The sequence below is a fragment of the Choloepus didactylus genome, chromosome 6 (genome assembly GCF_015220235.1).
Source record: "Choloepus didactylus isolate mChoDid1 chromosome 6, mChoDid1.pri, whole genome shotgun sequence".
NCBI classification, from domain to species: domain Eukaryota; kingdom Metazoa; phylum Chordata; class Mammalia; order Pilosa; family Megalonychidae; genus Choloepus; species Choloepus didactylus.
Window position 1 is genome coordinate 114,332,750 of NC_051312.1, and position 13,404 is coordinate 114,346,153.

Sequence of the window (13,404 nt, forward strand, 5' to 3'; positions counted from 1 at the left end):
TAGGAATTTATGTTGTGACCCAGAAGTAAAACATCTGAAAAAAATATCTTAGAGCCCTCTCTCACAACACAAATCCTTAAAAATTCTGGGTAATTTTGAAGAATAAAATATGAATAATAAAATTATTTTTAAACTACCAGAAATATAAATCATTTCTGATTAAAACGGTTTTTGCCAGCAGGAAAGGAAAACGTAAACAGAAATAATGGAAGATTTTGTATATACATTTTAAAATCATAAAATTTGTCACATGTATGCATCAGGCAACATTTTAACATCCTTAATATACACAAAGACACCTTTACAAATCAAAAGAACAAAAGGAATAGCTCATTGGGAAGTGGGCTAAGCACATAAATGCAAATTAAAAGAAACAGCCCTATTGTATTACTGTTTGGGATTATTATGTGTGAGCACATGTAGCAGAGCCCCAGAAGGATAGTGGCTTAAATATAGCAGTTTATTTTCCCTATACACACACACACAAGTAGATGAAAGTAATGCTGAATTGGCATGGGCTTTTGTTTTAAAAAGTCCCTCAGATATCTTTTGAGCTACTACATGACATTCATACTCAGGGAAATCCTGGTCTTAGACATATGACCTCTGCATCTTAGGTATCACAGCCACATTTGGTCTGCAGGAAAGAGAAAGGCATGAGAAGAACGGTTATGCATGTGCAGCTGTTTTTACTGACACTTATGCTGACATCTGATTTTTGTGAACATATTCACATTGCCACACCTATGCAATGAAGGATAAAAAATAAAGTCTTTCTTATGGTAGGCCACTTCCCCAGCTAAGACTGAACAAATGTTGTGGCTTCTGCCACAATATTTCTGGCACATAAAAGAAAATAATATTAAACCTCACTATTAATCACAGTCTTGAAAATCAAGACAGCATCTTATTCATCTCCTCTACAAAATACAACCCCCAAAGTTAAATTCCCAGCATGAACAAACATCTTGCAAATAGTACAGTTTTATATACTGCTTGTAGGTATTGTGCACGCATGTATACACACACACACACACACACACACACACACACACTTTTCCCAGGAGGATATTTGGTAATATGTGTAAAGAGAATTAACAATATTAAAGACAAATGAACGAGAAATTCCACTTTAAGAGTTTATCCTAAAGAAATAATCAGATATGGCTACAAAAATAAATGTATATTAGTAAGAAGAAGGTAATTATCTTTGCAAAAATTGGATTATAGACTAAATGTTCAATAATAGAATAGTTTCACAAAAATATTATGGCCTATTAAGTTATTGCAAATCTTGTTTTAAAAATGATGTAAGATGCTCCTGCTAAAATTTTACATGAAAAGCAGTATATAAAATAGAATATTCAATTCCATACTAATTCAGAATACTCCCAAAGACATTCACAAAATCACCCATCAAGAATATATGAAAATACATAATACAAACCTGATAAAAATCCTGGAACAGTTTTTTAAGTAATTAATTTTTTGGTTTTTTTTTTCCTTGTAATTTCATCATTCCATAAAATAAACATGTAAACATTTGAATTTTTGAACTGTTCATTTCACTAGATTACATATAAAATTTCTAAGAACATATATAAATATCTAAGAATCCTATCTTTATGCATGTGACATCATGCAAGTATCTTACTTTTGCAAATGCTGTCTGTTTGTCAAGCCCCCAATGATACCACATTCTGAGGTGATAGTAATTCTCCTTTATTAACACAATTTTCTCTTTTTGTTTTCTCAGCAATCATCTTTATGTGGCAGTAAAAGCCAGGAGTCTGTCAAATAGTAAGCAGTAAATCTGGAGACTACTTGAAGGTGGATAGAAAGCAGATATTCAGACTGAGTTGATATTCAGAGGTTCTGAAATGTACTTTCCTCCTTTGAAGAACATCTCAAAAGAAAGCAAATTATTTAGAAGCATAGAAAGCTTAGACTATGTATTTTCAAATTCAGTATATATACATGGAACAATATTTTTGCATTTCAGATAATTTGAAACAAAATCCTGTCTATATTAAAATAAAATAGTCTTAAAGGTAACTTTTCTCTCAGATATTTTAGCATCACTTCTATTTACAATTTCCCAAACTTTCCATAAAATGCAAACTTTGAATTAATTGCATTTTAGCATTTCTTAGGCTATTTACTCGTGTCAATTAATTTGACACAAATCCTTAGAGTATAGGACTTATAGCATTATTGTATATTTGAGAAATGTGAAAACTGAATATTTGCATTAAAAATAATAAATATAACTATATGAATTTCTTTATAATATTAAGCAAATCCAGACAAATCTAGTGAACAAAATCTTCCTCACTCAAGCATGCGTGTAAGCACATGTATGCACACTCCCATAACTGGAGCATGGGAGGGAAAAAGGATAGAAAAGAAACGATGGAGAAAATGATAGGCGTCATGGAAAAAATGTTGGATTATTTCTTGAGAGTAATTTCTAATTACTGAAATATCCCATATAAATTAAATCTTCCCTACACATGAAATTAATACTTTAGTATATTTCAATGGACACTATAGGGTTACAAAACAGACCTGGGATCAAATAATGTCTTTATAACCTAGTTATGTCCCGATGTTGGCAAAGTTTCTGAAGATATATGAACATCAGTTTCCTTACTTGTAATAATGAGCTTATTTATGCACTAGTGTCCAATAAATGTTAGTTTCTTCACCAAGTTCCCCCTCTACCTCCAGGAGTGATTTACTCATTTTTGACATTCTGAAATCTATAAATTCTTTCTTTTAGAAAAAAAATTTGTCTGTTTTGACATTTTTGTGTATTTCTAGTCCAACATTTCACTGCCATTTTTAACCGTTACTTATTTATCTTTGTTATTAACAGCTCTTCATCATCTTAAGAATTCTTTCATAAATGCAGTCCTTTATGTTCTGACTTCTTGCCTCCTCTGGCCTCATCCTTTGCCTCAACTTCAAGATGACAGAGCTTCAGACTCTTATTTCCAATTTCTTGCTAATTTACTTAATATACTTGTATTATAAGTTTATAATATTGGACAAAATTCATCATTCTCTGTCCTCAATCAGCTCCTTCCTACATCTTGTCTTTTGTTGTTGTTGTTTTTAATACCATTTTTTTTTTTTAACCAGCCAGACTTAAAACCTTAGGGTTAACTTTGTGTTCTCTCCCTTTGTTGACCACTATTTTGTTAATTCAAGTTTTTTGACCTAGAAATATCTGCTCTATCCTTTTTGTCATCTACTTATTTTTTTTTTTTGAGGGGAGGGGAGTTAAATTAGAGAAGTTGCACGTTTATCGAAAAATCGTGCAGAAAATATGGAGTTCCCAAATATCCCCCACATGTACATATACAGAGTTTTCTCTGTTACTAATGCTTTGCATTAATTTGGTGGCTTTGTTAAATTGATGAAATATTCTTATAATTATACTATTGACTAGGCCATAGTTTACATTAGGGCTCATGGTTCTTGTTATACAGTCCTATTTTTAGTGTTGTTGTTTTTTTCTTTTTAATTTTTATTGTAGTAACATACATATAAGCTAAAACTTCACCTTTCAACCACATTCATATATGTAATTCACTGGTGTTAGTTGCATTCACCATGGTGTGCTATCATCACCACCATCCATTACCAAACTTTTCTGTCATCCCAAACAGAAACTCGGTACCAATTAAGCATTGCCTCCCCCATTCCCCACCCCTACTCTGGTCCCTAAGAACCTGCATTCTGATTTCTTCATCCTCTATTTTATAAACATTGAGCTATTATTTAGGATCATAATCATGACTTTTTTCCCCATGACCCTGGGGAATTATTTGTGGTTGGTGTGTGCCATCTTGGTCTTATTGTAACTCTTCACAGACCATCATGTTGCCTTCCACTTTGGATCTAATGTTGGACCTCTTAGAGTATACACTTAAATGTGCTTAAAAATGATGTTCAAAATATATCAACTCTGCTATGTAGGATGGTACCAGAGAGCTTCAGACCTGAATTTTATGCTGTGACAGCATCGGTTCTCATCTTGAACAAGCAGTCTTTGGTTTTGCCTCAATTATCAGTTCATAAAACTCCATGCCTCACTTTTATGTGCATTTTATGGCTAGAATTTTTAAGAATAAAATATAAATATTATTGTTCCTAGGAGTTCATCCTGAGTACTCTTCTCATCTCCACACTTTCTTCCTAAGTGATGTCAAAATATTATTTTCCCATTAAAATAATAATTTAATAGATAAGGTAGTGATTGAAAATGCAAACTTGCTGAACATATATAGGAATTGTTTAAAAAGGATCACATTCCAACACATTTTTCATTCATTCACATTCCATGTAAATGTGAACTACCTACTAAACTATTCCAAACACCATCTTGTTAGAATTATTTTACAAGAAAACTTTTCTAAAGCTTTCATTAATCTATTTGCTCTTAAAGATACATCAGAATCTTTGAATATATATTAATTAAAGTGTCACTAAACCTTTAAAAAGCAAGATATTCACATCTTCAAATTTTATCCATTTCTCTATAACTACAGGTACATAGATACACATGGACATGCAAAACGTTTCTCAGAAAATCTAAGAAGATTTAAATAAAGCAAGATGACACATTTTTAGATTTTTTCTCATTGAACAGTATTATTCATAGAAGGAAGAAAGAAGTATGTAATATTTTTCTGACCGTATTTAGAACCCAGGGATACTCAGCTAGCTCTTTGTGAGAAATTTGTATAGTGTAAGTGTAAATCTTCTCAAGCAAAATCTCTAGCACCAGGCTACTCACTGGAAAGCAATTGCTTAAGGTGAGAAACATTTATCTTTTAGGCTCTTTTCATGGAAAGCAGTGTGAGAAATTTAGTAAGCTTTTGGGTTCCAAAAAATTAGAGTAGGAGTACTTGAGTATGCTGCTCTTTTGATGATAGTCTATCTTTCGTGAATTTATACTTCTTAATCAGTCACCATCCTCTGCAATGTGAAAGAGACAATATACAGAAATGTACATTTCTGAAGAGAATACTATATGATCAATAGATTAATAAGATTTTATGCAGAAAAGGGTTGGCTGTCACCCAGCAAATTAGTCATCGTTTGTTAAGTTATGCTATATCAGAGGTTCTAAAAATTTAACATGCATCAGAATCACTTAGAGGTCTTATTAAAATACAGATTGCTAGGGCATGCTCTCAGAGTTTCAGATTCAGTGTATCTGGAAGTGGAATCTACATTTTAAACAGATTTCCAAATGATGATGATGTGGCCAATCCAGACTCCAGTCTGAGGACCAGTTTTCCATTATGAATACTTTGAAGACTTTAGTGGTTTACAACAACAAATGTTCATTTCATGTTCATTTACATGTTTGTTGTTATGCCTCTGCTTCAGTTATAATTCAGATCCAGGTGTATTCCACTTGTCTTCTCATGCAGGGACCCAAGACGAAGAGCCAGCCTCTACCTAAGAATTGTCCTTCATATTTAGAGGGTGTATTAGTCAGGGTTCTCTAAGGAAACAGAACCAAAAGGAGATTATCTATAAATACAGGATTTTATAAAAGCATCTCATGCAAGTGTGAGGATGCAAAAGTCCATATTCTGTAGGGCAGCTGCAAGCTGGCAAGTCCAATGAAGGTTTTCAATGAATTCCCCAGGAGAGGCTGTCTGGCTGAAGTAGAGATAAAAATTCTCTCTCTTCTGACTGCTGAGGTCATCTCTTCTCCTTTTGAAGCTCCTTTTAAAGCTTCAACTGATTGGATTAAATGTCTCTCATTGCTGAAGACACGCTACATAGTTGATTTTAGATGTAATCAGCCATAGATACAATCAATTTACTGATGATTTAGGTCCACAAAATGTCCTCACAGTAATGGTTAGGCCAGTGCTTGCTTGACCAGACAACTGGGCACCATTACCTGGCCAAGTTGGCACATGAACCTAACCATCACAGAGGGTGAAAACACAGAAGAACTCAAGGAAAACCACAGAATCACATTCAAAACTAAAGTAACATTCTCTTAAACCGCACTTTCATTAAGCATTTTTCATGCCCAAACCAAACCAAAAAGCATTGACAGAATTGATCATGTTTGTTCCCTCAGATGCAAGAGCATGTGACTTGACACTGGGCAGGTGCATATAATTCTATTACAGGAAAGGAATAAATAGGTAGGGATTATAATCCAATCATCTTCAATTAGCTATTCCTGAATCCTGTACATTAATATAAAACTGATGGCAAGATAGGCCTTTACAATGTAAAATGAAGGTGTAGCATTGATGCCTATAAAGATTATCAGTGTCAAGTTTCTGTGAGTATAGGACTTTGAGCATAATGAGGGGAATGTCTTCCATTCATAAAGTAATATCCAAGTTGACATATTTAAAAAAAGTAAAATAATTGATCTACTGTAAGATACGTATAAGTCTTGTACAACAATGTTTTTTGTTTGTTTCTTTACCCATTCAGCTTCTGTCTATTAATAATATAATTTTCCTTTTCCTTTCCACCTTTTAAATTAACTTTTGTAACCAAATGCAATAATCAGAGCATATATGGCTAAAATTACAAAAGTCAAAATAAAATATTATCTTTAATTATTGGCTTGGAGGCACAACTAAGACTATCCCTTTCATGATTTAAGATACATTTTATTTATTTTAGTTACAAGAAAAATTAGGGATGATATTTAGGTTTCTATCCCAAAGATGTCTCTGCTTTGCATGCAGTTTGGTTTAAGGTTTATATTCCTGACACTTGTGAATAATCTGTATGGATCATTTTGTCTTCTTTCTCATAATGAACATTAGACTGTTACCTTTCAAGTTGCATACAGTGTCTGTACAGGTATACACTGTTAATAAATGGTCAGAAACATGATCACCTAGCTAAACCTAATCTACCTAACAATGCTATCAATTAGCAAAACACATTGAATAGGAAGATCAGTAGAATTCCTATTTGCTGGTACCAAATCAGTATGTTTTCAAGGCCTAATAAAGATGCTCTGTCAATGTATTTTTCCTCCCAATGGAAAATAACAATATTCTTAAAATATAAAAGGAGGAAAGCTGTTTTACTAAAGTAATCCCAAGAGAACTCAGTAAATATATATTGCATTTATTTGGTATTCAGTCAAACTCAAGTAATATTTCCATTCCCCAATCTTCTATTTAATTTCTTTCTGACCCTTACTTGCACTATACTATATATTTCATTTCAAACTCAGTGATATAAATAAGTCAAATTCTCTTAGCACATGAATTTCATAGCTATTCTTTGCTGCCAGTAAATCTTATCTTTTAGTTTCACTTGTCACATCAGGGCCATAAGCTGGAACTAGGAAACATGGCTCTGCTCCTTCTCTAGATCATCAGCAATCTTTCACCTACACTTAGATATGAATTATTAAGATAGCTGTTGTTTAAAAAAAGAGAACTATCTCAAACATAATATTATAAAGGGCTAGAAGGATTGAATTCCAGTATAGCAAATACACAGTTGTTTTCTTCCTCTCAAGTGAACTCCAATGGCAATGAGAATAAGAATAGCCATTTGATGCAAAATGGGAAGTTGTCATCATAATTTAGAGCCAAACAAAAGAAAAGAACCATATACACCTCACACCATAATATAGATGAAGGCCAACCCGGCTCAACTACCTTTGACTCAGCGTGCTGAAGAGGCATCCTGAGTATTTATGGCAACTCACGTAGACTCACGGGGTCAGAGATAGGAGGACATCTTTGATATATCATGTTATCCACTGTACAATCCTGTATTTCACATAGCAAGTAAACAGATGGACATTAATCTACTTATAATACTTGATCTAAAAAGATCTACTTCAGGTTTAGCTTTTTTTTTTTTTCAAGTTTTAAAACTTATTTGCATACTTTAAAAAAAGTATGCGTTCCAATAATTGAAATCATTTGAAGAAAAAACGGCACTCTGATTAAACTGTCTTACAGCCAGCTTCATTTTTACTCTAGATTCACCGTCGCCTGCCCAGCTTCTTTCTTCACCAACATGCAAGTTTTTTCTTTCCCTGCCAGCCAGAGAAGAGAGGCAGATGGGAGAGGCAGCCGTGACCCTCCTTGTTAGTAGTTCTCAATTCTTTGATGTGAAAAGGGGCAGCACTGTTATTTAAACTTGAACTGACCTCTTTGCATCTTACTGAGTTAACAGCCAAAAGAAGTAAAATAAGATGGCAGTGCTTGTTGAATATACAGTGTGTATTGGCAATGCACACCTCATTATGATTCTCCCGCCTGCTTCTCCTATTCAGTCATTTCTTTTGAAGGCAGTTGGTTTCTCTTGCATTCCTGCCTTCTTCAGTTTTGACTTATGAATTTCTCAATCTCAGCCAAATCGGGTTTATCATTGTAGAGGAAGCAGAACCAGGCACGCATGAAGCCAGGTCTGTGCAGTGGCTGCTGTGGAGTTCTATTTCCTTTTTAAGTCTTTTTTTTTTTTTAATCTGAATATTTTAAACTCACAATTCAGTATTTTTCTATGACGGTCTTGCCAACTATGCCTTTTTCATCACCATATAAAGTCCTTCCAATTTTCTTCATGAAATATTGAATATTAATTCAAGGCACTGAAGCAAGCCCCCCATCAGGAAAAAAACACCTCTTATTCAATATGTTCTCTCCAACTAACCCAAGTGTAAGTAAATGTACTATATGAGCTTAAATATTAATTATATCAGGGATGGAAATATATGGGCTTTTTTTCCAAATTCTATATGATATATATACTTCAAAACTGAAGTGTTGAAGTAATCATGAAACAAAAAAGTATTGATCCTGTTCAAGTCTCTACTCTCATAGTTCTTAGAGAATCAGATCATATACAGTTCAACTTCACAATAAATGATTGAATAGATTCTATTTGTTCACTACTGAGGTTTAGTATCTCAAATAAATGAGGGAAATTATATATATTTATATATTATGAAAGAAAACTGATGTTTCCTCTTTAACTTACATTTGACATTCATTGTGTTTGCTTATGATATGTGTAAGTTAAAGGAAAAAAATACGGTGAATACTAATGCTGTCTGAGAATTATTAAGCATTAACCTGGCACAATCCACCAGGTATTCTTCTAAGTGCAGTATATGAATTAAGTCATTTAAAGCCACAGCAAATTTATGAGGTAGCTGCCTACAATTACCTCCATTGAAAAATGGAGATAACAAGGCACAGGGAAGTTAAGTACCTTGCCCAGGGTGACAGCGCAAATAGTGGCAGAATAGCATTTGAAATCAGGCAATATGGTTTCGGTGACTACAGTCTTTTCTTTTGAGATATACTGCCTCATTCAAATGAAATGAAATCTATTTCTAAAGATATGTATACATTCAAGATTCTTATAAATGTATCTACTAACCTTTTCTCTATGGAATTATACACAGATACACAAGTACATTAACATCTGCTAACCTACAGAACCTGAATTTTTAAGTAACATTGCCCTCGTTAATCATCTATTACCAATAACTTACTACTAAAATATAAAATCTTATTATTCCTTTGCCTGCTATGAAAGAATATGTTACAAAGAAAACGACCCTGAAACATAACTTTAAGAGCTCTACTGGTACTCATTAAAAATAAATACGTAAGAAACGATTTGCAAGTCTCATGTCAACGATTCACAATCTGAGACATCAATATTTCTCTTCTTACAGTACCATATTTTATTCAGATTTTTCATAAGGTAATTACAGGTGCAAAAACACAAAAAGCTGCATTCAAGTATGGGTAGATAGCAAAAAAATTCCATTTTTGGCATTCCTTCTGGGTGATTATTAAAAATATAAAAACTGTTTGAAAGTATAGCTGGGTAAGCAAGTGAATCTTGACCAAAATTTGTCAGAAGATAAAAGAGCCAATATTTATTATTGAGTGCTTAGCATATGCCAGCTAACTTTTTATATACAGTTTCTCAATTATTCCTTACATAATCAGGTGAGTTTTATACTGTTGTTATTTCCATTTTAGATATTTTACATTTGTCTCAAACTGAGGCTTAAGAATTTAAAGAAACCAAAGCCACAGAAGCAGTAAAATATTTGTTCAGTATGTGATTCTGGATCTGCAGGATTTCAGATATTACTCTATACCAGACTCCCCTATTTGGGGTTTTAATGATATGGTGAGGGAAGTGATATTTAAATGCATATTTCTTCTGGGGTGGCAGCAAATTATATAGGGTTTGAGTATGCTAATTGTTTCCTCCCTTATGGATAGTCAGTGCTTACAAGGTCTTAGAAGTTGTATGGAATACATTTCTGCTAGGAAAATTATTCAATAAGAGATTACTTGTGTTCTTTTAGTGTATGTCTGGGCTTGTGTAAAGGCTAAGATCACATGCCAACTTGACTAGGTTATGGTGCCCAGTTGTTTGGTCAAGCAAGCACTGGCCAGATTGATACTGTGAAGGTATTTCATGGACTTAAATGAACTTGGTTGCATGTATGACTGATTACATCTACAATTAACAAAGGAGATTGCCTTCAGCAGTGAGAGATGTCTCATCTTATCAGCTGAAGGCCTTAAAGGGAGAACTAATAATTTCAGCAGTCAGAAATTAAAATTTCTGCCTCTTATTTAGCCAGTCAGCGTCTCCTGGGGGAGTAATCGGAACCTTCTTCAGAGTTCCCAATTGCAGCCTGCCCTGTAGAATTTGGACTTGCTAATCCCACAGTCACATGAATCTCATAATATATTCATAGATGTATATATATAAACATCTACACATACCTTGTTTGTTCTGTTTCTCTGGAGAACTCTGACTAATACAGTTTGACTTTCTGTTTTCTAGGCTATTTTACAACTGTAGGGGTATGGATTAATTTTTAGACTTTTGTCCAATAGAGATTCAACTAAGTTCTATCCATTGGAATGGGTAATCCCAAAGAATACAGTTTATGGCACTCTTGGGCACCAACAGTTGTATTTCTAACATAGCAATTTATTAGTAAACCTAATGATTAATTTGTTCCCTCATTAATAAATTGAAAAAAATCTTTGACAAGCATTCATTCTGTAGTTGTGTGTAATCATGGTTTTGCTTTTTTGAAAATTATATTTCTATCCGTTGTAATTTTCTGGTATTTGATTTGGGAAAAATTTATACACAATGATTATAATATTCTTCTAGTCATTATTTTGACTTTTACCTTGAGATATACTACTTAATTTTATGAAACATTCAAATGTAATTTCCTAACTTAGGTAGTTAGAAACTTTAAAATTTGCAGCATAATTTCAGGATTTATTGAGAGAAAGGGGTATTTACAGAGAGAGATGCAACAGATAAAAGTACTATCAATTGAAATATGATAGTCAGTGTTTTTCCTTTTTTTCTTATTTTTTTCTCTTTTTTGGAGGGTAGGGATTATTTTGGATCATCAGACAACCATTTTAAAATATACTGCATAAATCGTTCATAAAATTATATTATTTTTACTAAGTTGTAATTTATAATACAAGGGTACATAGCCAAAGTTCAGTTTTAACAGTCTGAACCTCAAAAATAAAAGTTGAAAAATCTATTATGTATTTAGATTTTATTAACCTAACATACATGATCACAAAAGGCATGTAGAAGATGATTGTTCAAAATGAAGTTTTCTTTGAAAGAGTGACTCCTTTATATTACAAGCTTTTCTATTGCAATTGAATCCTAATATTAAAAAATCACTTACACACTTCTTCAGAACTATTGTTCTTCATTAAATGGAGAAAATAGTTATAAAAACCAGAGAAAAGAATAAAGAATTATGTATTAACTTATTATTGTTTGGAAGTAGAAGAAAATATTCGTATGCTAAATTTTCCAAGCTTAAAGAATGTAAGAACCATGCCTATTCATAGTCCCCTCTCATGGTCAGAGAATACCTTCTAAGGATTATTATGTCACTTGCCTGGGTGTCTATATTGGACATTAAAAAAACAATGAGAGAAGCCAACCTTATCAGTTATATCGAGAGAACATTAATTCTTCCCCTAGAGCTAAGGATAAATTAGATCTTGGAATGAAAGCTGCATTGCCCTCCTTACCACACACCTCCTTACAGCCTCTCTGCACCTTTCTATTTAAAGGAAAGAGTGCGTGGCAGGTGTGGGAGTGGAGGGTCAAGGTAGGTGATAGAGCAGTACTCCCCTGCTTAAGAAACACTAAAATATGTCAAATATTGCATTCTTAATTTAAGCAGTTTCTTCAGGTAAATACTGAGAGAAAAAATCAGTATGGGATATAATGAAGAATCCTTGAAAAATAGTTTGTGGTCACTGAGGCTTTGGGGAAATGAGTCCACCCTACGTAGCAACTGGGTCTTTCTATACCTGTAAGAAACCAGTCGTATCTAAATTTAAATTTAAAAAAGTATTCCTGATTCATTTAAACATTTGAAATTTAAGAAAACAAAGGCAAATAAACACTAGAATAGCTTGCACAATGGGACAGTTGCTGAGTGGCCAGGTCAAGTTCCCACCTCTCCCGACTCTTGCACTTTGTACAATTTTCTACATGACATTTCCTTTCAGTGGTATTATTAGTCTCCATAGGGCAGAACTTATACAGTGCTGTTCTGTTCTTGGAACTGTGTTTAAATAAAGCCTAAAATAAGTAAATGGGAACCCCATCCCCCGACCTACTTTACGAACTAAAATATGTGACTAATGAATATTTGATCATAAATGTTGGAAGTGAAATTATTCCTTGTTGGAGAAATATTGAAATACTATTAATATCAGGTAAGATAAGAAAATAGCTCTCATCCTAAAACCATAAGAAATTATATTTTATTACTTTTTCAAGAATGTTGGAAATTATCAATTATCTGGATGTTTGAAGAAAATCTTCAATGTTTAAGTGCTGAAAGATTTTGGAATCTGAATCAGCTTTTTTACTCATGGAAAACAGCTGCATGAACCCTCAGAAGCTAAAATGAGAAGAAAGGAAACTAAGCGAGGACTTACAGAAATTTATAAGTTGTAGGGCTTAATTGTCTTCCTCAAGTTTTCAGAAACAATGAGAGTGAAGGGATTTTATGATTGTCCCTCTTTTTTTTCCCATTCATTAAACAGGTGGTCTCATTTTGAGGTAGTTACAAACGAGTATATTTGACCAATTAACGATGTAGTTTAATCTACAATCTTTTGACACTTGACACAAAATTTAGCATCATTCACTGACAAATTCCACTTGATTGTGGTTGACTTATTTATCAAATTCTGTAAAGAATGTGCGGATGGCAAAGTATGACAGGCTTAGAGATAAATATAGTCAGGTTTGAATTCTTGCTACAGAATTACCTGAGTGTGACAACTGGTAGAGATTTTAAAGATTATCTAGTGAAACCTCTGTGTTTTA

General features: G+C 33.2%; 1 pseudogene; it reads right to left on the reverse strand.

Annotated features, from left to right (window-relative positions):
• Positions 1-8,270: 8,270 nt before the first annotated feature.
• Positions 8,271-8,426, reverse strand: LOC119537270 (annotated as a pseudogene).
• Between the last annotated feature and the right edge of the window lie 4,978 nt (positions 8,427-13,404).